Here is a 23,963-nt window from a genome sequence, read left to right as displayed (position 1 = left end):
CTCCAAACCCACCAGCTTTGTGATTCTGAGGCTGGATCTCTGCATGTTGCACTTCCCCTTCTGGCTTCTTGTTAGTTCTGAAAAGAGAGCCTGGTAGGGCAAAGCTGATGATGGGGTAACAGGGAAACGTTTCATCTTTGCCTGACTTTTTCTTTCACTGTCACTCAAGCGTGGGCACTGCCATTCTCTGATTATAGCACACTCCTGGAATCATGTGTGTGAAGCTGAGCAGATCTTCCTTCTTACTTGGGATTTTTTTTTTTTTTCACAGATGTACTACCTCAGTGTGCTTTGACTTTTTAGCCTTTCATCTTATACTTTTGGAACTTTTACTTTTCCCATACCTGGATAACTATTCCCTGTGTTAAATTTCCCCTGTGTTAACAGATCTTACAATTCTTATTTTTCCAACTGAACCTCTGCTGGTTCAAGAGCTATAGGTAATCAATCACTCAATCAATCGGTAAATCTGTCTTCACTCTCTCAAGGGAAGTAATATAATTAAAGAACTAGAGAGTTGAAAACATAGTACATGTGATTCTACTCTGTGTAAGTTAGAACATTACTCTCTATCTCACTTTCTTGGCGAGTTACTTCCCAATCTCATTGTTTTGTTTTGTTATTGTTGTTGTTTTTGTGTTTTTGTTGTTTTGTATTTATAATTGTGGGGATCTCTTTCCTTACTAGATATTGAACATGTTTAGTTATCAACTGACTCAATCTTCTCTCTCCCAATACTTCAAAATAAAATGGAAAAAAAAAACATCAAACAAAAACATTTAATTTAAACACAAAGGAATGACTCACCTTCCATTAACTTCCTTCATAATTATGCTGTCAATTTTTCTTTCTGAAATCATTCTTCTTATTCACGCTTCATATTATAGTTCACACAGGCTTCATCAAGAAATCATATTCCTTACCCCACTTGAAATTTAGGTTAAGGAACAAGCAGTTAGTAGTTAATGCTTCCAAAAAAAAAATGATGACTGTTGTCATATTTTTTCCACACTTAACCAATGTAAATTAAGAACCACAAATATAATCTCAGCTAATTGTTTTGCTGCTCACCATATTTATGTGTTTGAATCTTGCTTCACAAATGAGCACTAAGATTTACAATTCAGCTATGCATCAGTACAATATTTTACTGGTAAGTTGTATGTGGAAACTCTTTTGATCAAAACCAGTGTTACCTGTACCACATGGTAAAATTATTTCATATAAACCTTAAACACTTTGTTCTCTGTAGAGTGCATCTATTCTAAAAGGAAAACATAGGTGTCTTAACTTTTGTGTAAAACATTCCCCATGTTTTATATGTCTAGACGTGGCTTGGTACTATTTTATCTTAGTTTATGACATTTGTAGTCCACTTATGATCACATTAAGGAGTTAAAATTCTAAGTACTTAGAGACTTTTCTCCTGCAGGCCTGATTTACATGCTGATTAAGACAATTGATTGACAATGATAATAATATACTCTGGCCCTAGAAAATTTTCAGGTTTGAAGTTTAGTGGCCTATTGTCTAAGCTGTGCTATATTTTCTTCTGGGGCAAGCATTTTTATCAACTCAGTCTGTGGGTATGACTAGTCCAGACTCCTTCAGGCCTTTATATCTGGAATTAGTCATTAATTAGCCAGTGTTTGTTAACCACTCACTGCAATCATCTAAGGATGTCGGGGGCTGTGAAGTGGAAACAAATTAAGAAGTGCTCTGCAATTAAAAGACCTCATATTTCAATAGCGGCTGGTAACATCAATCAGAAAATAAATGCATTAATGTCACAAAGTGCACCAGTCAAAGAGAAGACCACTGAGTCAGTCACATCAGGCGGGTGCACTGTAATGGGGAAAACGCCAGTCTACAGTGGAAGTGCTGAAGCCAAGTTGTCTCGCTCTACTTGAGGGAACAGTATCTGAGAGTCAAGCTGGGTCTCCTGTGTGTCACACAATAATGACAGTTACTTTGCTTCTTTGACCCACTGCTGCAATGTAAGGAGAGGAAACATAAAGCAATTTTCAGCTGGGATGACAACTTTTTCTTTTCTTTTTCTTTTTTTTTTTTATGAGGGGGTTATCCATCTTAGGTCTCCTGAATTCTCATGTTGTAATCTGACCCCTTGTCCAAATGAGATATATAAGCGGAAACTAGAGTCGGGGATACACTGAAAAAGAACGTTAATATTAAAAATGTATGCATATAAGTCTTTAGGAGAGGAAACAAGTTTAAGCAGTAAGAGGCAAATCAGTCCTGACACAGAGTTTATTACACATTTTATAATAATAGAAAGATACGTTGAGTCTATTAAATACAGACATGAATCTCTCACATAAAATATCATCCTAATAAATAAAAAATTTTAACGTAATTGTGTCTTTTTCTAACTTATGAAATATTAAGCATGCTTATTCTCATAATCATCAAAGTGTCCTGCATTGCATCTTCTTTTTTCCCTATTTAAATTTTACAGTGAATGTAATGTTCTTAACAGAAACACTGATATTTTACTTTAACAACAAATTTTATTTCTTTATGTTTGAGGTTTTATATGGGTCTTTTTAAACTTTTGTTTGTTTTTATCTCAACCTCATTTTCATTGTTCACTTAATATTATTTCCCAGACAAGTTTAGGTGAAAATGTTAATGGAATTTAAAAGCAGTTCAAATTGTAATGAATAAATCTGTTTGAAGAACACTGAAATAAGGACACGCTAAGCTTGTTATAGGGAAGTAAACAAAAACAATTTCTTAGAAATGAAATGAGACCAGAGGAGTACAGTTGCTTTGAAGACTCTAATGATAATTCAAAATATATTTTCCTCCCAAGTATGGATCCTTGAGGTAAGACACATGAAGGCCAGCAAGAAGTTATTGGCCTTGAGACATATGCTCAAATACTTGTCAAGACATACTAAACTGACACTTATTTGCAGCAGGGAAAAGAATGAGCCTCCCATTTTTGCTTATAGCTTATTGAGATACAATAAGACTGTTCTTATAAAATTGAGTTTATACTTACAGAAGTCTGGAAAATCCATCTTCACTTTCTCCAATAAATGCTCATAAGTTTTGTACCACAGATAGTATCAAGATGCTAGTCTCACAGAAAAAAAAAATATGAACTCTTATCAGGATGAGCTATGTAAATGGAAACTAGAGTCAGAGACACATAGAAAAAGAACACTAATATTGAAAACATATTCATGTATGTCTTCATGGGAGGAAACAAATTTAACCAATAACAGGAAAATCAGTGCTAACAGAGCAGATGAACTTCTCAGATTCCCTTGCTATAAAATAATTATTGATAATTAGAAGGTTTCTCTCTATTATGAAAAACGGGAAGGGTGTGTTAACCTTAGAATAAATAAAAGATGGAAGATGAAAATATACATGTAAATAAGTGTGAATCTTAGTATTTAATATGAAGTCTGGAATAGAAATAGCTGCTCTTCTCAAAAATATAAATTTGCATTGAATACAAGTAAAAAAAAATATTACTTTTATTTGTCACCAAATTTATCACTTTTTGTCTCTTGCATTTGCTTTCCTGTCACTGTTCGGGTCCAGAGCTCACTGAAGAAAACATCCCAGACTCAAATAGTATACAAACAACAGAGAGGTTTTTGCTTGTTTGTTTGTTTTGTTTTTCAGAAATCCAGCATGCTAGGATCACCATTCAGCCAAAATTGAAATCCTGTGGTGGGCTCGCAGTTCTAATTTAAAGCTAGTTAAGAGATTTCCAGGAATAGTTAGGTCATCATTATTCTGATTGGTGTAGGTTGGTATGGGAATTTGGGGGATAAGCTTGATCCAGGCCAGGAGTCAGTCATGAGTTAGGGGCTTGCAAAACATGCAGTTGAACAAACTTTATTTCTCTTTGGCCAAATGTTTTGCCAACTCTGATGGAAACTCAGGACTACTCTGCCTGAGTAGGAGAATGGAGCCTGTCATTAGAGTCAGTCAGGATTATTTAACTGGGCCCTCTCATCACAAACTGTCTTTTTAAGAGAGAGAAAAAAAGGTGACTGAAAGAGTGGGGCTTATATTTAAATATTGTCACTCCAGTTTTCACCAGACCAGAAACAGTTAATGCTCAGTTTTTTGTTCTTTTAGTTGTTATAAATAATTTGAATTGAAGAACTTTATCTTAGTTTAACTGTCATGTGATAGGTACATAAAAATTATTATCATAAATGTTAGGCATAGTCAGTTTACCCTACAAGTTAATGGAACAATTCATTGGACTATTGTCAGAATTTAATAAGAACTTCAAAATATGAGAATGAATAACAGAAAATATAAAGGAAAAAGAATAAAAAAAATGAACAGAAAGCCAGAAAAGAAAGCCAGAAGTGTATTTTTCACATCTAAAGAAACCAATATACCAAGCTACACATCTGTACATACATGTACAGGACCTAGGTTGAGTCCCTGCTTGCTTCTTAGTTGGTGGTTCATTGTCTGTGAGCACCCATGGACTCAGAGTAATTTGCTCTGTAGTTCTTCTTGTGGTGTCCTTGACCCTCTGAATTCCAGAAGGAGAGGGAAGAATGGGGGGATAGGTACTTAAGGATGGGACTGAGAGGAGAAGAGGGAGGAGCTGGGTCAGGCTGCAAAGAGATTAAATTTAAAAAAAAAAATTAAAAAAAGAAACCAATATACAATGAGTTTGAAAACTTTTGATACTTTCATTATTATGTTCTTGCTTGAAATATTCGTTTTCATTAGGTTTTGTAGTAAGTTATTTCTTAGTGCCTTTTTTGGCCTTTCTAAGAAAATGATTTAGGTTTTCAGCCAAGTAATAGCCTTGAGTTGCTCTACAATTCAGGTAAAGTGATGGCCCTCCGAAGGAACAGCCTCTTTCTCAATTTGTCACATCCCCATTGTGCTGACCTCTCACTCTGATAATATTCCATGAGAGTCTGAGGAAGTGGCAGCCATACCAAGTGCATAGACAATTAGACATTCTGCCTCCTGCAGGGAGAATGTAAATTTTAACAACAATTTAGATATCTAAAATAATTCACAAGTACACAGTATTGTTAGTTCATTATTCATGAATAAAGTGATTTAGAGTTGAAGCCAAGATGAAAGTCTTTCTGGTAAATAGTCTGAGGGAAAAACAAAACAAAACAAAACAAAAACTTAAGGACATAAAGTAATTTTTTGAAGTGCTATTTCTACAAACAGAAAGTCGCTTTCATTACATAATACAATTAATTGAGGTATAAATTTATTTTGTTTATCAAATAAGTGTATTCGTATAATCTTAGAAAGCAACCCACTGGAAAAACAATATTAAGTTATAGTGCACATAATGGATGCAAGCTCTTTATCCAGAAACTTGTCTGGCCCTAAATAATGGGACTGTCTGATTGTATGAATTCGTCTGTAAGAAGTGGTGTAGTCACAAGTCAGTTACATGGCTTCTTCTCCACATCTGTATTCTGTGGAATTTCTGCTGAATTTAGAATTGGTGTATGATATGGGATATCCTGAGTGTTTATACTAATACTAACTCATCCAAAATGATAGTGAAAAAAAGTGAAGTCTTCCTTCTAGAATACACACCAACTTAGAGCAATCCAATTATTTCTCAGCAGTTATGATGTGTTTACATTTACGGCACGGATCATTTTGGCTGTATTAGCAACATCGCATAGCACTGACTGAACAACTCCACAGCCTGCCGTGGCAATCAATAACAAAGCTCTGTGAAAAGTTTAATTTCATCTTTAGATGCTCTACTTACCTGTGCCAAGCAATGGTCTTGATACTGAATGTTGCTTAACGTTAATTTTTTTATCTGAAAAAAAAAAAAGTGAGTATTCATATTGCTGAACTGGGATTCTAGTCCCCAGTAATTCTTCATTCATGCGTTCTTATTCTTGTTCAGTTCATTTTTTTTTTTTAATTCTAGGTAGGAAGAAGTTCTACTTTCTAAATTACTTTTAAGCACCCAGACACATATACAGACTCACATTCTACAATAATACAAATTTTTAAAAATATCTTATATTTTTTCTAGTTTTTCTGTAATGGAATGTCAGCTTTTGTACACAAAATTCATAAATTTTCAAAATGTCACTAGTAACTGAATATTTCTATGGAGCACTTTAATATATGAGAGAACACTGGACATATAAAAGTAGCAATCTATCTACATGTAAGATTTTATTGTATGAATACCGGAAGATTTGTCTAATAGTTATTTAAAGCTTCAGAATTTATTTCCGTCTTGCAAATAACTAAATCATCACATATCCAGTGAAATCAAATACACTTTACAGTTGGCTTTCATATACTGAGAAGCTCAGGAACTCACCAAAATTGTAAAAATAATATTTCTAATATTAGTTAATTAGTTAATTACACTTTATTCACTTTGTACCCTCCTGCAGCCCATTCCCTCATCTCCTCCCAGTCCCTCCCACACTCCTTTTTCTCCCCATATTCCTCTCCACTAGTGCTCTGAGAGGGGAGGAAGTCCTCTTCTTTTCTCTGACCCTAGCCTATCAGGTCTCATCAGGACTGGTTGCATTGTCTTCCTTTGTGGCCTGGCAAGGGTTGCTCCCCACTAAGGGTTGGTGATCAAAGAGATGGCGACTGAGTTCATGTCGGAGACACCCCTGTCCCCCTTACTAGGAAACCCACTTGGAAACTGAGCAGCCTATGGGCTTCCTCTAAACAGCGGTCTAGGTCCTCCCCATGCATGGTCCTTGGTTGAAGTATCGGTCTCTAAGATATGGAGAACAATCTTAATCTATTTGGAATTTCTTTTTTCTTTTTGACTTGTAAATATATTTTTATTTCAAAACGTAACACATTTTAAGTACGCACACTATAAAGTTTGGTGCACATATTTCCTTCTTAACACAGCGTTTATCCTGGCTAAGTTTTAGAGCCATGTCTCTAACATGGACTCTGTGGCCTGTTCCTATTCTCCCTGATCATGTCCTCCTCGCCAGGCAGCCTTGTCAGTCCACAGAGGAAGAGGATTTAAGCAGTCCTGATGAGACTTGATAAGCTGGGGTAAGTTGGTAGGGGAGGAGGACTCCCTCTTTCTAAGGACTAGGGGAGGGGGCAGTAAGAGGGAGGAAGGGAACAGGATGAGACAAAGCAAGGGGTTATGATTAGGATGTAAGGTGACCATATTAAAAACAAATAAATTTAAATTTTAAAATGTTCTAGAGCCACTTCTCTCACTAAAAAAATTAATTTTTCATGTAGCTTTTTCATTTGTAACCTATTATTTACAATAACAAATAGAAAAATGTGGAGCATTTTTCCAGTCATGAAGCTGTAGCATCAATGTTTTGCGATTATGCAATTCTCTGCAATATAAACCGTGCCTAACAGTGATTTAGTTGATTAAAAAAATAATGAGGTGCATATCATCTGACTGTTTTTTCATTATGTAAATTTATTAGTACAATACATATTATGTAGGTTGTAGAATGTGGTGATTCACTGGAAAAGTGCAAAACAAGGTCAAATTCGAATGCAGATGAGGTCGTAAACTTTTAAAATAGTCAATAAAGCAATTAATGTATCAACAGCATGTGCTATTAAGCAGTAATATAATTATAGCACTGATCACACCAGGGTCCTCTATGTGTTTATAAACAAGTAGAGAGCTGGGCATTGTAGACATTTCATATGACTGCCGCAGGACAGAGGGGGAAAAAAAGCTGTCTCTAGCCTTGGTATCATTAAAGATATTATAATAAGGTTTTCACCAGAGGCTCAATGTACTGATATATAAAACTTATGTTGAATCAATATGATGGAAAAGTACAAAATAGAATTTTGAACTATTTTTAATTTACTTTACTAAGTAAATTAAACAATATATGTCCTTGTGTTACATTGGAATTAATGTTCATTGTTTTTTTACCCTGTATAATAGCATGTATATAATAGGAGATTTTCTCTGTGAATAGTTCAGAGTTATTCTCACAGTTTTGCTACCTGTGCTATAGGCCATAAGTGTGATTTTGTGGTACAAGCATTTCCATGTATATGTTTATTTAATGACAGTCATTTATGTCCTATCCTGGCATGGCTCCAGGGATTGAACTAACTGGGGTGGAGAGGAAATAAGGAAATGAAAAACACATAGACAAACAGACAAACAAACCCCAGGAATAAGTGGACTATGCTCTCAGAAGAAGTTGCAGCACTCAGGAGGCTCAGCAGGTTTGTTATATAGTTGAACAGGAAGATGTGGTTAATACCTGCAGCCAAACTAGGGTGTAGGAATTATGGTTTACAGCTTAATAGGAGGCAGGATTAGCTTATCTTGGCATTAGCCAAGCTATCATGATTTTCGTACTGCTCTAAATTTGAAAGACCAAACATGTTGCTACTTACCTTTAATTTCAGTACTCAAGAAGAACCTCTACTCAGATGTAGCCTGTGGTAGCTCAGTAACCAATTGGTTTCCCATAGTGAGGGGAACAAGGACTATTTCTAACAGGAACTCAATGACTGGCTCTTTGGCCTCCCCACCCCCCAAGGGAGGAGCAGTCCTGTTAGGCCACAGAGGAGAGTTTTGCAGCCAGTCCTGAAGATACCTGATAAAACAGGATCAGATGAATGGGGAGGAGGTCCCCCCTATTAGTGGACTTGGCAAGGGGCACGGTGGAGATGAGGGAGGGAGGGACTGGGAGGGAATGAGGGATCGGGACACGGCTGGGATACAGAGTTAATAAAATGTAACTGATAAGAAAAAAATAAAATTCAAAAAAAAATTCCATTCACAGCTGAAAAAAAAAAAAAGAAGAAGTAGAGACAGGATGATGGCTGCAACATGAGAGTTCAAGGTGAACATGATCTACATGCTGTGTTCCAGGACAGCCAGGGCTGCATAATGAGACTGTCCTTAAAGGGCCCTAGTAAGGGGAGCAGGGGTTGTCTCTGGCATGAACTCAGTGGCAGGCTCTCTGATCATCTACCTCTTGGGGGTGCAGCCTTCCCAGGTCTCAGAGGAAAACAATGCAACCAGTCCTGATCAGACCTGATAGGTTAGGGTCAGATAGAAGGGGAAGAGGACCTCCTCTATCAGTGGACTAGGGAAGGGGCATAGGGAGAAAACAGGGAAGGAGGGTGGGGTAGGGAAGAGATGAGAGGGGAGGGGCACAGCAGGGATACAAATTGAATAAATTGTAATAAATGATAATAATGAAAGATTAATATTTAAAAATATTAAGAAATATCAGGGTTAGAAGAGATAAATCCATGTTTAGGACACCAGATTTTCTTCCAGAAGACCCATTTTCAGTTGCCAGCTCACAATCATCTGTAACTCAAGTTCCAGAGCGTTTCATATTTCTTCCTGCTTTCAAGGGCATAAGCATACATGTAGGAAACATGATATGCTTTTTTAAAAATTAAGGAACATGATTACCAAAAGTCCACCATAGATAGCTTAATATGATAATAAAAAATCTCAGAATAAAAATAAAGGCACATGTTTTCATTTTCAATTTTGATTGTATTGATTAGCTATCTACTTTATGAATTTCATTTCCAGGCTCAAATTTTCAAAGCATTACAACATTACAATGAATCCAATACAACAAATGAAAGATGCATTATTTGGTTGTGCTCGTCTATTGTGATAATTTATTCATAAGTACCCTAATATTTCTTAAAATGTTTGTGTTTCTATTTTGTCTGTTTCAGTGGAGATGCGTTAGAATAAAAATAAAAGACTTTGTGTGGATTTATGGAGTGTTAAGTCACACACACAACTAAGCATTTGGTATGGTAATTATTGTGCACATGAAGATTTATGGCTAGTAACGATCATTTTTCTGCACATGTTTTTTTCTTTCTGGATTACATAAAGAATATATACCAGCACACTGAAATGTGAGCGTGTGGTACATTACATTCAATCGTACAAACATACTCAGATACACTATCAATAAGATGTTAACCCCCGGTTTTCAATCACTCTGCAGTTTTTAGTACCGATCTTGGCTTGTTGACAAGATTAGCAGGGGTGTCAATCATGCAGATATCTACGCAAAATGACTAGTTGACCTCAAAAGAGAAATAAAACCTGTAAACTTTAATAAGTCTAAGATTGAAGAAAAATTTTGTAGGCTCATTACCACATGAAATTTAAAACATAACTCAAGGAAAAAAGTACATGCATTTCCATAAAAATAAACTATACAAGACAACTATTTGCTCACATGTCAAATAATGAAAATAAGAATGTAACATAGTCATACTATATAACTGTATATAAATCAGTTTCAGAGTAATATTTGAATATTATTTAATATTTTGTACTCTTTGAATGTACAAGTGCACTTTTTACACATTTAACAAAGATAAGATGCATTTCTTTGAGCTGATCTCAGCACAAAAGACACAAATTGGTACGGAAGACATAGATAGATACAGATATATGATAGAAATATGTGTCTAGAGGATTCATTAGTTAATAAACATGTGTAGTTTTATAAAACCAGTAGTATTCAATTTGAATCTAAATCTTGTAGTCAGACAATGATTAGAAACATTTTATTTAGAAGTAACAGGTGGGGCAAGAATTATCACTGCAATATGCAAAAATAGATACTAAAAATACGGGCCAGGAAGATGAAGACTAAAATTATTATATGGATGCAGTATAACAACTCATTAGAAGCTGGGTTTTAAAAAGAGGAGAAATGTGTGGCATTCTATTTTACAACATTCTGTAAAAATAGACTCAGTGTGTGTGGAATATTTTGTTGGTAGCTTTTTTTGTAGAGTATTCTCACTGTGACACATTGATGGAGCTGGATTTATTTGAAGTACTAATACTCTTGAGTCCATCTATTGTGGGATTCCACTTCAGAATTAATGTTGAAATAGCTTACCGTTCATGAGATACAAATATGCAAGGTATTCCTTTTCACAAGTGGGGAGACCCGTGTTCCGTGGTTTCCTCGCTTGGTTTCCGTGATTCCTGTAGATCACGCTGTTTGGAGTGCTCACTATTGCACAGACACACCTGTTATTAAAAGACTAAAGAGGTGAAATGAAAAATGATATATGTAGATTCTGAGTTCAGATATCTTGATAGCCCATAGATGGGTCATGACTATTTTAATGTTTGACTTAAATTATTCCTGAAATAATCTCAGTAGACAGCAATTAGTACTCTAAACACTTAAAAGATATGTAATGAATGATTTCCTTGTTTTGGACCCATAAGTGGAGTCTTAGTTAAGAAGGATGTTTCTTCAACTATCTTCTAATGGTGGAAAAAATTATATTGGATAAGTAATATTGTAGTGACAACTCTTTTCCAATTTTGATTTCTTTTAAACACGCTTAAAATTTTTATACCATCAATATACAAATGATATATAAATTATAGCAAGATATCTACACTTAAGAGCAGTTGTTTCTTAGCTGAGTAAATTTTTTATTAGAATGTAAGGATGGCAATTTTACAAAAGGGAATTTTTAAAAATGATATAATATTCATTTTCTATAGATAATATTAGTAAAACAGAAGTGAATATATGAAGTGAAATTTTTGATTTCTGTTGTGAGAGGCCACTAAAATAATATTTTAATTGGAGAATATTTTAATAGATACCTGGTATACCTCTAGTAATTTCTGAGAATGTATTCAATTCCCAGTGAAAGACAAAGCAAAAAAAAAAAAATGACCAACTCAAGGTCTATTCATATCTATCTAATTACATTAACTTTTCATATTTCATTTACAATATACATATATTTTCTCACAATACCTTAATTCTTATACACTGATATATATATATATTTTTTTTTACCTTGAGAATTGGGCATGAACCCTATTTTACTGCTTGTTACACAAGTATTTTGAGCCATGGGGGAAAAATCTGAAATTTTAAACTATCTACAAATTTAGTTTTATGAAATGACATTTTAAGGTTTGAAACATCTTTTCTTTATAGGTAGTAACAGCTGTGTTTAAATTCTTTTGATTTTTTAGAAAAGAACTGACGTCCTGTGAATCAAAATTCAGACAATCAAAGCCATTTTTTTCTCTCCTATTGGTTATCATGTGACTTTAAATTCGCATTTTATAAACACATGCACTGCTTTAAAGATAACTGAATGCAACACGTTTGCATGAATAACTCTGGCGGCTTCCCGTCATGCCAGTTTGCAGCATCTTTTAAAAGATTATGTTTCTGTTCAGGAAGTTTTCTCCTGTACCAATGAGTTCTAGGGTATTCCCCACTTTTTTTTTCTAGCCGATTTAATGTGTCTGGTTTTATGTTGAGGTCTTTGATCCACTTGGACTTCAGTTTTGTGCAGGGTGATAAGTATGGATCTATTTGCATTTTTCTACATGTAGACATCCAGTTGGACCAGCACCATTTGTTAAAGATGCTATGTTTTTTCCATTGTATGGTGCCCCTCAACTGAAGAATGGATGCAGAAACTGTGGTACATCTATACAATGGAGTATTACTCAGCAATGAAAAATAAGGAAATCATGAAATTTGCAGGTAAATGGTGGGACCTGGAAAGGATCATCCTGAGTGAGTTGACCCAGAAGCAAAAAGACACTCACGGTATATACTCACTCATATAAACATACAATATAGAATAAACCCACTAAAAGCTGTACATCTAAACAAACTAAGCAAAAGAGAGGACCCTAACTAAAATGTTCAATCCCCATCCTGAAAGGCAAAGAGGATGTACATCAGAAGAAAACGAAAATAGGAAACAACCTCGGAACCCGCTACAGAGGGCCTCTGAAAGCCAGAAGAAAACAGGAAACAACCTTGAAACCTGCCACAGAGGGCCTCTGAAAGCTTCTGCAGTATAGACTGTCAAAGCAGATGCTGAGCCTGATGGCCAACTGATGGGCAGAGTGAATGGAATTTTATGTAAGAAGTGGGAAATAGTAAGAGCTGGAGGGAACGGGAACTCCACAAGCAGAGCAACAGAACAAGATAATTTGAACACAGGGAACTTCCCAGAGACTCATACTCCAACCAAGGACTATTTGTGGAGATGACCTGGAACCCCTGCACAGGTGTTGCCCATGGCAGTTCAGTGTCCAAGTGGGTTCCATAGTAATGGGAAGAGGGACTGCCTCTGACATAATCTGATTGGCCTGCTCGTTGATCACTTCCCCCTGAGGGGGGAGCAGCCTTACCAGGCCACAGTAGAGGACAATGCAGCCACTTTTGATGAGAACTGATAGACTAAGATCAGAAAGAAGGAGAGGAGGACCTCCCCTATCAGTGGACTTGGGGAGTGGCATGCATGCAGAAAGGGGAGGGAGGGTGGGATCGGCAGGGGAGGAGGGAGGGGCTCATGGGGGGATACAAAATGAATAAAGTGTAATTAATAAAAAAAAATAAAAGATTTTAAAAAAATAAAAAAATAAAAAATTCTTTATTTAGAAAAAAAAAGAATAATCTGATGCTCTAAAAAAAAAAGATTATGTTTCATTTAAAATCATGTCTATGCATGTGCATCTGTGTGTGGGTATTTAGGAGTGTATGTACCTGTGAGAGCTAACATCAGGTACTCAGGAGCTGGAGTACAGGTAGTCGTGAGCCTCCAGATATGTGTACTAGGATCCAAATTTTGATTATCTATATGAGCTGTTCATGAAATTAACTGAGACATCTCTCCAGACTTCTCTTCAGCAATTAGGTTCTCAGGCAAATGAGAAGTCCATGAGAATTTAAAGTGACTTTGCAGACATTCTTGTTTACCTGCAACAAAATCTCAGCTGACATTATTGTCAACAAATGAAACAAAACAAAACAAAAATAACGCTTCTTGGGAACAGATAGTGAGGGTTGCCTGAACCTACCAACGTGAGTCTCAGTCTTTTCTCTTCCAATGTATTTTAATGCTTACCCTTGAAACTGTATCTGTAACCAAGAAAGTAACCCATAAAGAAGATGTTAGATTCTGTTGTGATGCATGTCCTCTTATAGACAAGAAATATGATGAGGTAGATTGGTAGAACTGCCAGTTCATTAAATGAGCATGAAAACATAGACAAATAAAAAACAGATATATTTTAAATATAAATGAATATATGTAATTAATTTTTACTTTCATAAAAACACATACTTGTGATTACACAGATCTTATTATTTTAAATGAACAGCAGCTACCACTCTTCTATGTTATGTCAAATTATCATGAAATAATTATAAATAAGGAAATACTTCAGTAAGTAGACTCTGCTTCTTGTGCTTTAAGACCTCAATTCCATAACTAGAACCACATAAAAAAGCCAAAATTTGTGGTGTGTATACTTGTAATTTCAGAGATGGAGAAGTATAGACTAGCAAAATAATGTGGCTATATGACTAGCTTCTTCTTCTAAATGGTGGTGCACTCTAGGAAAAATGGAAAAATATATTTCAAAGAGCAAAATGGACATCCCCAAGACTGACCTCTGAACTTGAATCCCTGACGTATCACTTATATAAATATCCACACTTGCTAAACTGAAAGCTCTATCCACAGCAACATAGACTCGTATATTCACATCCAAAAACACACACACACACAAAAAATAATTATATTTTTTACATTCTATTTGGACAATATTTCTGGGTGTACTTTTAATGGTTATGGATCTTCACATTTCACACAAATAAAAATATTCAGAGATTATATTTAGCATTGAATATTATGTATGTAATACCAGTGGTGTTTATTATTTTTATAGAAATATTATAAAATATACTAAAGAGTAATTTTCACAATTTCCATTATTATTATTCTACTTTCCTATGGAAGGTTAACAAGTAAATTTAAGATAACAATAATGTTTTATTGAGCTTAGCAACAAATTCTATTTTTGAGTTTGTGTAATTGTCAGTTCTAGAAATTTTTAGTTTTTTTTATATTTATTACAGTTTATTCACATTGAATCCCAGCTGTAGCCACCTCCTTCATTCCCTTCTAATCCCATCCTCCATTCCTCATCTCCTCCCTTGCCCCTCTCCAAGTTCACTGAGAAGGGAGATCCTCCTTCTCCTCCATCTGACTCTAGCCTATCAGGTCTCATCAGGACTGGCTACATTGTCTTTCTCTGTGGCCTACCAAGGCTGCTAACCCAACAGGGGGAGGTGATCAAAACACTAGCCACTGAGTTTATGTTAGAGACAGTCCCTGTTCCCCTTACTAGGAAACCCACTTGAAGACTGAGCTGCTGTGGGCTATATCTGTGCAGGATTTCTCTGTTCTTTCCATGCATGGACCTTGGTTGGAGTATCAGTCTCAGAAAAGACCCCTGGGCCAAAATTTCTTGGTTCTCTTACTCTCCTTGTGGATCTCCTGTCCCCTCCAAATCTTTTTATCTTCCTCTGATTTCATAAGATTCCCTGCACTCTGCCAAAAGTTTAGCTATAAGTCTCAGCATCTGCTTTGATACCTTATTGGGTAGAGTCTTTCAGAGGCCCTCTGTGTCAGGCTGCTTTCCTGTTCCCTGTTTTCTCCTTCTTCCGATGTCCAAACTGTTTGCCTTTCTGAGTGATTGATTCTCTTACCCAGTGTCCTCCTTGCTTAGCTTCTTTAGTTGTGCAGATTTTAGTATGTTTCTCCTATATTATATATATAATATCCATGTATAAGTGTATATATACCACGTGTGTCTTTCTTTTTCTGGAATACCTTACTCAGGATGATCTTTTTTAGTTCCCACAATTTGCCCATAAATTTCATGATTTCCTTGTTTTTGATTGCTGAGTAGTATTCCATTGTGTAAATGTAGCACAATTTCTCTATCCATTCCTCACCTGAAAGACATCTGGGTTGTTTCCATGTTCTGGCTATTATGAATAAAGCTGCTACAAACATGGTTGAGCAAATATCCTTGTTGTGTACTTGAACATATTTTGGATATATGCCTAGGAGTGGTGTATCTGGATCTTGAGGAAGCACTATTTCTAAATGTCTGAGGAAGTGCAAGATTTCTAAACCTTAATAACACCACAGGTACCAAGTCATCAGGAAAAAATACATTAAAGTTCAACACTGAATATGTAAACCCAAATAATTGTGATCACAAAGGTAACAAAAATATCTCCATCCCTGACCGCATACATAGAAAACAAACAAACAAAAAAACAAATAAAAATTAAACCAGTAGTATGTCAACTATTTGTAAGCATCATGACAAAGTTTTACCATCGTTTTTCAGTGAAATTTGCATTCCAAATATGCCCCCCTGTAGACTACGTTACGATCGGCTTTCCACTGCCTCTCAGCTCAGATCTTATATACCCCCCCCTACAATTCCATGCCATAATGTAAGCAGTAGGTAACAGATGTGGACTGAGGCTGGAGGGAGGGTAGAAATAGAGCGGTCACAAAAGACTTCCTGATAAAATGAAGTTTGACATCATACAGAAGCAAATCCTTGGTGCTAGGGAAGAACCTTTAGCTACACTGATGAAATTCAAGTTTTAAGGAAGTATATAAGCCCAATGATTAAAATCAAGATCATGTGCTTTAGCTCACGTTACAGCATGGAATTACAGTGTGGGGAGGGGGGCGGCCGAGATCAGAGCCAGCGGGAACCAGACTGTGAAATAGTGTACTGAGGTGTACATCTGGAATGCAGATTTCACTGAGCAACTATTGTAGAATCTGTGCAAAAATATGTCACCCTGTGACATACTTCAGAGATTAGGAACAGGTTTTGAACAGACTGCCAAGAGTTCATGTGTTGAAAGCTGTCTTTGCCAGGTCAGGGTAAACTGAGGTGGGGTGGAGAGTCACTGACTGACACTAAGCAGACTTTGAGGGAGCAAAGCTCAATGCATTGGGGCTGGGGCAGCACTCCCTGTGACTGGCAAGAAACTGCTTTGCGGCTGATGGGAAAGTCTTTGGGGAGCAGTGAGAAGCTGTGGGGATCCAGGAAAAAGAGAAAGGGAGAAAGAATAATATGCACATGTGCACGCACACACACACACACACACACACACACACACACTGGGTGAATGAAACAAGTTTCAACAAGCTCCAACAACTTCACTCATACCACATACATGCATACATACATACACACATACATACAACCACATACATATGTACATACATACATACATACATACATACACATTTGGTGGATGGAGCAAAAGTTCCAACAAGCAAGTTCCAACTGTTTTACATATATGCATTCACATTCGCACATTGAGTGGATGAATCACAGCTCCAACAACTTCGTTTTTCTCCCACAGCTTATAAATCCCAGCCAAATTTTTCAAGTAGTACCAAAGTTGCAATGTGATTACATTCTACTTTTCTTTAAGTGAACGATTACAGTGAGTAAACCCTCACATGATCAAATGCTTTATGTATTATGGGTGAAAAACAAATGTGAAGAACAAATTATTCCCAAGAACCCACATACATTTGTAACTAAGCAACTTGTTATAGACTAACAAAGTGTAAGCAGGCAAGGTAATTTTCGCAGCCAGTTTCTCTTACTTGAAGGCTGCAATTTGCAATTACAACAAATGATCAATTATTTTATTATTTATCTTAAAAGGTAATCTTTTAAAAATCTTAAAAGAATAACAAATCTAAACGCTTATATAAAACACAATCAGGCATTCCTACTTTCAATCCTTAGGGTGCACATCTACTCACTGACAATTTTTATTAAATCATATCATGAAGCTAAGGGCAAAAAAAAAAAAGGTACAAAAAACTTATCATCATCGTGATTACCAGTCCAGTTTTAGCAAGAAAGGAAAGTCAACTGGTACTCACTCGTTGGGGTGCCATTGTTCTCATTCTCTGACCTCAAAAACCCGAAGCTCAACTCTTAAGAGTGTGCCTTTCTGAAATTCAAATTGTTACCTAAGATTTTGTACATCAAAGCCACTAGCAAATACACTTTAGCATAACCTTACAAATAATCTACTTCTCCAATTTTTTTTTAAAGTGGATTTTACTAACAATCAACATCACTAAGTCCAGTCTGAGAGTGGTGGATGAATCATCATTAATCTGTTCCAGGAGCAATGCTTGAAAAAGATCAATCATTGTTATTGTATGTGCCAGTGAAACTGCTTCTGCCCAGTGAGAGTCTAGAAGCCCCCTTTGAGATTTTGTGTAACTCATAGATTGTGAGGGATGTGGTGAGCACAAAGGCAACCAGCAGAGCAGTGCTCCATAACATAGTCCTTGGGCTCTGCCTCTCCAAGGCACATCCATTGTGGTTGTGCTAAACAGTGGGCCTCATCCCACATTATACTTGCTTTTAGTCATATCTTAAATCCGATTCGCCTCTCCTCATTGTTCCAAATTCTCTCCTGCTGATCTCTCCTCACCTCCTCCCACTCACTTTTTTCTCAGTCCCTCTCCCCCGCAACCAGGATATCATACCCTATTATCTCCATTGCACAGCATTGGCTGTTTGTTTTATTGACAATACGGAGAACAAATGGTGACATTTTTACACAAACTTGAGACAGGTGATGCTTAGGATAAACATCACAATGCAATGTCCTTTTGAAACCAGATAGTGGGGTAGAAATGTCAACATTTGAATGACCAAGGTAAATTGTATACATTCCACAAGAGCATCACACCAACAGTGTATTGTTAGCATTTTATGTGCCTGCACATATGTAATATAGTGATATTATACTATTACAGTGTTACATAGTATAATGCCACTGTATAAAACTATAATGTTGTAACAGATTAAATTTGTAACTCCCCAAATATTACTTGTTAATTATAATGAGTTTTTAAAATTAGTAAAATATTTAAATTTAAGTTGAAAAAACTAATTGTTGACTTGATATCCATGTGTGTGGACATTCTTCTGATTCTTATTGTTTTGTACTGATAATCCAGTGATGTCCAGTGTATTTTGTTTTTTCTGAATAATATTGTTAGTTCTTTGCTTTTCTCTTGTTGAGTTTTTATTTAATGAGATAATTCTCTATGTTTAGAAAAAAAACAACTTTTGTTTATTCTATCACAGGCACCTTTTTCTTTTCTTTCTCAATGTACACACACACACACAACAAGATTACAATGTAGATAGCTATATAGTAATTGCTACAACATAATTTATAAAATTTCTTATATACATTTGACAGGTATGTGAATGGAATCATCCTTTGTGGGAAATATCACTTACAACGCCAATAAAGACATCCAATTGAATTATATATTGCACCTGAACTTATCAGCCTTTATTTAGGCAGTTAGAAAATTTATCCATGTAAAACATAAATTGAACCATGGTAACAATTCTATAGTAAACCCTGAGAACACATATTAACAGTGTCTTATTCTTCTATTGTATCATACTAACCTGTCAGCTATTCTAATATGTACTGACTTCATTTTAAAATTTAAGGTAATGACTAACAACCATTTAAAAGGTTTGACAATTTCTAATGTGTGCCATCAGAAAATTGATTCAACATTATTTTAATTACAAAATAAAATATGTGATAAACAAGAAAACAAATTCATCATATCAATTTATATATTTAATTTCCCACAGAGTGTGTTCCCAACATACAATAAAATGGCAGAACTGCACAACAGATATAAAAGTAGACATAACAAAGCAGTTGAATGAAAACATATTTTATAATCCAGGATGTCTTCTATACCATGATGTCAACTGGTGAATATGGACAAACTGTCCACAAGCCTGTTCAAACTCACATTTAACTCAGTGAAGTCTGCTCTACCTACTCAACCCCACTACCATGTCACCTTGCTAAAACAAGCTTTAGATGACTCCCTACTATATCTGGGCCAACTTACCTTCTCTACATATCACTCCTGTATCAACTACCTTCAGAAATAACAATGAGTATGTCCAGAAAAAAATAATTGGGAAAACAGAAATTAGAAAGAGAAAATAGAAATTGTAAAAATATTTGATTCTTCATTTTATAGTAACTGGGAACCAGATGAAAACATTTTTATTTCCTCAGATGAAGGTATCAGATGAGAGCCATTCCCAAGCCTTTCTAGCTCTTTCTGAACTTTGGCTGGCTGATTCAACTCAGCTCTTCTGGCCCAAACTCCTCTCCAAGCTGACTGGTATAGACTTGCTTCTCTTGGATTCTGACTAAACTGTTCTGCCAGGCCTCAAACTAATTTTGCCAATATGTGTTAATCTTTTGACTCCTTCCCATTCTCTGGTTCATTCTGTCTTCACCTGTGTCTAGCTTGTTCTCTCTGCTACCTGTCTCTGTATAATCATATGTGATCAACTCTATGTAAATATCTGTTTCTAGGGAGAAAGTAACCTCTTAAGTAACCTCTCTTTCTGTCTTGTTCTGGTGAGAGATGGAAGTATCCTATCTCTAACCAATTCTGTCAAATATTTCTCTGATTTGTAACTTTGTCCTTCCCTCAGTCAGATGTCACCTTCTCTCTCTCTCTCTCTCTCTCTCTCTCTCTCTCTCTCTCTCCCCCCACGGGTTTCTGCGGCTTTTATTGTGCATGCAGAACCACTTAGGGTAGGAGTGGAGCAGTGTCTTGACGTTGGCCACCCTAGAGATTACATTAGAATTACGAGGGCTCCAGACACTAGTTGGGAAGTGAAGTGATAGAAACAATGATTTGAACCAATCACATAATTGCAAAGCTGGGTTTCCAGCAGGGCTCCAGGTGATCATGAGTGACTTCGGGAGCCTAAGAAAGCAGTGACATGGAAAGGACAAACACTGGGCCGGCCTTGAGCAGCCTTAAGGACATCAGGGACAGGGAGGATCAAAACAGCTGTTGGCTTCAGGGATCTCCAGCCCCTGCTCTACTTAGCCAAGAAGTTCCTGAATGACTGGCCAGCAAATTTGGCCCTGCTGCCCAACTCTTCCTGGATTCTAAAGATCTTATTGTATTTGCCCAGACGCTCAAGTCGGCAAGGGGCACCTGTCCTGATCTGTGCAGTGCACAGTCCCACCTGGCCAGGTCAGTGATGAAAGTATCTTCACTCCCGCTAGAGCGATGGGACGCCATGATGCTCCAGTCCTTGGACTGGGCCAGTTTGCATGACTGCAGACTCAGTCACAGAACAGATCCGGTTCACTTTGGACAGGGGGCAGTTGCAGGACTTCTCTCCCGCAGCCTTGACAATCCGCTTAGAGCTGGTTACTGTGAGATCATCCCCAACCACCTGGATGCCTGCACTGTTTGTGAACTTCTGCCAAGCTTCTCAGTCATCCTGGTCAAAGGGTCTTCAAAGGGCAGCACTGGATAATCCTGGATGAAGGAGTTGCACAGGTCAGCCAGCTGGTCTGGGGTGTTGTACCTGCTGGGGTCTTCAGGAAAATTGAAGTCCAGGTCATACTGGCCAGACTTCTATAGAACTCAGAGGCAGCCACTTCCATGATGATGGCCACCTGCTCAGGGTAGCAGGCTTTCGCAATTGTTGTCTTCAGCAGCTCCGGTGCTTCTTCGTTCTCCAGGATGTTTGGTGCAAATCTGTCCTCATCACCTTGATGACATTCTTCAGATTGAAGTAAACCTCTGCTCCAATGTGCATCTCTTCCCGGAAACAAGATGCTAACACAGGGAGGACCATGAACTCTTGCATAGCTAGCTTATTGCCAGCCTGAGAACCGCCGTTGATCACAGTGAAAGCTGGGGTTGGCGGGATAACTTCGGAATTGCCAGCCAAGCCAGGGATTTGATGGTAAAGGAGCACCCCATTTTAAACACCGGCTTTTCAGACAATCAGGAACATACCCAGGATGACATCTGCACTAATTTTAGATGTATTTGCAGTGCCATCCATCTCGATCATCAGATTGTCGATCTTCTCTTTCTCCACAACAATCAGATTTTTTGTTAACCGGAGCAGGTGAAACAGTTTTATTGATGTGCTCAACAGTCTTTGAGACACCCTTCCCCATATATTATTCTCATTGTGATAGAGTTTCAGGTTCTCATAGATGCCAATGAAGGCAGCACTGGGCTTCAGAAGAGACTTTTTGCACTATAGAGATCAACCTCAACTGTGGGATTCCCATGAGAGTCAAAGATCTCTCTGGCCTGGATCCCGAGAATAGACATGATCAATAGGTCTGATGGCTGCGCAGGAAAAAAAAAAAAAAGAAGAAGAAGAAATTTCAGCAGAAACCTCTTTCAGAAGAAAAAATTCACGAAATTTGTAAGCAAATAGAATTTAAAAAGGTCATCCTGGTTGAGGTAGCCCAGAGGCAGAAAGACATACATGGCATATACTCGTAAGTGGATATTAGCCAGACAATACAGGAAAAAAAAAACATACTAAAATCTATAGTCCTAAATAAACTAAAAGGGAATGAGCGAGTGGGCTACAGCTGGGGTACAAAACTTTTATTAACTAATAAACTGTAACCAATATTAAAAAATAAATAAATAAATAAAAATAAAAAAAGAAACTAAACAACGAGGAGGACACTACTGAAGAGGCTTAATTCTCATTCAGAAGGACAAACAGAATACATCTAAAGCAGGAGAAGACAGGAAACAGCGCAGGAACCTACCACATAGGGCCTATGAATGAATCTATCCAACAGGGTATGGATACAGATGCCAAACATTGGGCAGAGTTCAGGGAATCTTATGAAAGAAAGGGGAGATAGAAAGACCTGGAGGGGACAGGAGAATCACAAAGAGACCCAGAAATTCAAAATATCTGGACCATGGGAGCATGCAGAGACTGATACTCCAACCAAGGACTATGCATGGAGAAGACCTAGACTCCTTGCTCAGATGTAGCCCATAGGCAGCTTAGTCTCCATGTGGGTTCCCTATTAAGGAGGACAGGGGCTCTCTCTGACATGGACTCAGTAAACAGGTGTTTGAATACCTCTCCCTGGGAGGTGGAGGTCAGCCCTGTCAGGCCACAGAGGAAGAGGATACAGCCAGTCCTGATGAGACCTGATAGGCTAGGATCAGATAGTAGGGGAGGAGGACCTACCCAATGAGTGGAGTAGGGGAGGGGCATAGGGGGAGAAGTGGGAAGAGAAGTGGGATTGGGAAGAGATGAGGGATATGGCTACAGCCAGGATACAAAGTGAATACATTGTAATAAATAATAAAGAAAAAATAGAGAAAGAAAAAAATGAGAGAGGTGAGTGTTTCCTGAGCATCTCTCTAGATGTCATTTCCAAACATGGCTGCTTCATTCTATAAACTAACCTTACCTTCATTGTTTGGAATTAAAGGTGTGTACTAAGGGACTGCCTGTATTCTAGCCAGATCATACTGTAATCCAGAGTTTGTCTGCATCCCAGTCAGTTCACATAGACCTAGAAGGTGTTCTCCATTGCTGGAGAAGTCATGTTGCTGGACTAAAATTCCTTTACAAATAAAACACAACACCACACACATACATACACACACACCCACACACACACACCCACACACACACACACTCACACACATACACACACAAACAATTTTAAACAGAATTATTTTATAAATAGTATTTAAAAATAATAGTGTGGTTTTCTGGACTTTAAAAGTACTGTATTCACTTTTTAACAGTTATAACAGCTTGTTGGAAAATATCTTATGAAGTTTACAATTAGCAGTAAGAGACTTAAGGAAGAGAGGACAGTGATATTGCATTAATTAAATAAAAAGCTCTAGTTTATGGAATAGCAATAATTACATTTATAAATTGATCTAATAAGGAGAATTTTCCCTCTTTTCAGTATAAATTATATATAATTGATAAAATATTTCATGAAGTGTAAGAATTCAGTGAGTTAAGTTGGATCCAACTTTATATAAGTAATTATAGTAGTGATAAAATTAAATATTACGTGAGATATTTTAGTATAACTTATACCAAGTGTTTTCTTTTATGTCTTTTCCTAATTTTACCATATTATCTGAAAGTCAGTTTATGAGGCAGATAGAATACAGCATACACTTAAAATAGACCACTTAGAGCAAAACACAGCAAGTTATCACAATAAGCACTG

General features: G+C 36.9%; 1 protein-coding gene and 1 pseudogene across 2 annotated transcripts in view; one reads left to right on the top strand and one right to left on the bottom strand.

Annotated features, from left to right (window-relative positions):
* Pcdh9 (protocadherin 9) overlaps positions 1 to 23,963 on the top strand; it is a 960,985-nt gene that overhangs the window by 235,312 nt on the left and 701,710 nt on the right. The window lies entirely within an intron of this gene.
* Positions 20,489 to 22,265, bottom strand: LOC129678743 (alpha-enolase-like; annotated as a pseudogene).

Source organism: Psammomys obesus, unplaced genomic scaffold (genome assembly GCF_907164565.1).
Source record: "Psammomys obesus unplaced genomic scaffold, mPsaObe1.curated_primary_1811, whole genome shotgun sequence".
Classification (NCBI taxonomy): domain Eukaryota; kingdom Metazoa; phylum Chordata; class Mammalia; order Rodentia; family Muridae; genus Psammomys; species Psammomys obesus.
Note: the sequence above shows the minus strand (reverse complement) of the source record. Positions and strands in the feature narration are given on the sequence as shown.